Consider the following 2,773-nt stretch of genomic DNA (forward strand, 5'->3'; position numbering starts at 1 on the left):
AGCCCTGGACAAAGCCATCCTGTTTCCCTCTGCACCCAGAAGCTGACCTTGTGCCACAGTCCTCCGCACCCCAGTCCCACTCAGGGAAAACTTGTTCTCCAAGAGTGTTGAGGAATCCATGCTCACAGGCACACATGAGGGACAAGCTACAATAAGGTACAGAAAGGACAACTGACATCAGAGATAACCAGAGGGCAAGTTGCAAGCAAAAAAAAAACCAAACAAACAAAACAAACAAACAAACAAACAAAACATAAGAACATCATCAGAACTCAGTTCTCCCATGACAGCAAACCCTGAACAAATATACCTGAACAAATAGAAGCACTTAAAGAGGAAACAAACACAAAAATTCCTTAAAGAAATATGGGAAAACACAATCAAATAGATGAAGGAATTGAATAAAACCATCTAGGATCTAGAAATGAAAGTAGAAAGAACAAAGAAATCACAAAGAGAGACAACCATGGAGATAGAAAACCTGGAAAGAGATCAGGAGTCATACATGTGAATATCACCAAGAAAATACAAGAGATAGAAGAGAGAATCTCAGGTGTTGAAGATACCATAAAAAACATTGAAGGAACAGTCAAAAAATGCAAAATGTACAAAGTTCCTAACCCAAAACAAACAAGAAATTCAGGACACAGTGAGAACAAACCTAATGATAATAGGTATAGAAGAGAGCGAATTAAATTAAAATTCCAAATTACAGAGCTAGTAAATATCTTCAACAATATTATAGAAGAAAACTTTCCTAACCTTAAAAAAGAGATGCCCATGAACACAAAAGAAGCCTGTAGAACTCCAAATAGATTGGAACAGAAAAGAAATTCCTTTTGTCACATAGTAGTCAAAACACCAAGTACACAAAACAAAGAAAGAATATTAAAAGCAATAAGGGAAAATAATCAAGTAATATATAAAGACAGACCTATCAGAATTATACCAGACTTCTCACCAGAAACTCAAAAACAAGAAGATACCGGACAGATGTTATATGGACCCTAAGAAAACAAAAATGCCAGCCCAGGCTATTATATACAGCAAAACACTCAATTACCATAAATGGAGAAACCAAGATATTCCTTGACAAAACCAAATTTACACAATAACATTCCACAATTCCAGCCCTCCAAAGGATAATAGATGGAAAACTCCAACACAAGGAGGGAAACGGCACCTACGAAAATGAAGATATTAATCTTCTTACAGCAAAACCAGAAGAAAACATCCACAAAAATTTCCACCTCTAACAACAAAATTACCTGGAAACACCAATAATTTGTCTTTAATATTTTTCCATCTTTATTAACTTGAGTATTTCTTATTTACATTTTGATTGTTATTCCCTTTCCCTAATAAAAAGACATAGACTACCATTGTGGATATGTAAACAGGACCCAGCAGTTTGCTACATTGAGGAAACACACATAATTGACAAACACAGACACTACCTCAGAGTAAAAGGAGGAAAAAACTTCTGAGAAATCACCATCCCTGACCTTAAGCAGTATTATAGAGCAATCAGGATAAAAGCTGCATGGTATTGGTACAGAGACAGGCAGGTAGAACAATGGAATAGAACTGAAGAACATATCAACAATTAACAAATGGGACCTCATAAAATTGCAAAACTTCTCTAAGGAAAAGGTCACTGACAATAGGACAAAATAGCAATGGACAGATTGAGCAAAGCTCTTTAACAACCCTACATCCAATAGAGGGCTAATATGCAATGTATAGAAAAAACTCAAGAAGTTAAACTCAAGAGAACCAAATTTCCCTATTTAAAATGGTGTACAGAGCTAAATAAAGAATTCTCAACTGAGGAATATCAAATGGTCAAGAAGCACCTAAAGAAATGTTCAACATCCTTAGTTATCAGGGAAATGCAAATCAAAACAACCCTGAGATTCCACCTCATACCAGTCAGATCAAAACTCAGGGAAAGATAAAAAACTCAGGTGACAGCAGATGCTGGCGAAGCTGTGGAGAAAGAAGAATATTCTTCCAATACTAATAGGATTGCAGGCTGGTACAACCACTCTGGAAATCAGTCTGGAAGTTCCTCAAAAAATTTGACATAAGACCTAGTTATACCACTTCTGAATATATACCCAAAAGATATAGTCAAACATATGACAAGGACACATGCTCCACTTTGTTCATAGCAGCGTTATTTATAATAGCTGAAAGCTGGAAACAACCCAAATGTCCCTCAACTGAGGAATGGATACAGAAAATGTGGTACATCAACACAATAGAGTACTACTCCGCCATTTAAAAATGGCTTCACAAAATTCACAGGCAAACAGACAAAACTAGAAAATATCATCTTGAGTGAGGTAACACGATCACCATAGAAAACACATGGTATGTACTCACTGATAAGTGTATATTAGGCACAAGCCTCAGAATAAGCACAATACTACTCACAGACAATATGAAGCTCAAGAAGGAAGACAATAGTCAGGAAGCTCCAGTCCTACCTAGAAGAAGGAACAAAATAATCATGGTCTGTACAGGAAGGAAGGTACCCTGGAAAGAGCAAGTGAAAGAGGGGACAGGATCAGATGTGGGAGGAGAAGGGGGAGAAGTCTCAGACTCAGGATATTAAACAGAGGTGTGTAGCAATGGGTGATGGAGAAATGGGGGAAAGTCCCAGATGACAGGAAAGCAAGGAACTCCTAGGACACAATGTGGATGACATTAGCCAAAATACTCAACAAAGGGGAGAAAAATTCAGTAGAGATCATTTTCAGTGGTTAGG

Source organism: Rattus rattus, chromosome 1, assembly GCF_011064425.1.
Source record: "Rattus rattus isolate New Zealand chromosome 1, Rrattus_CSIRO_v1, whole genome shotgun sequence".
NCBI lineage: Eukaryota > Metazoa > Chordata > Mammalia > Rodentia > Muridae > Rattus > Rattus rattus.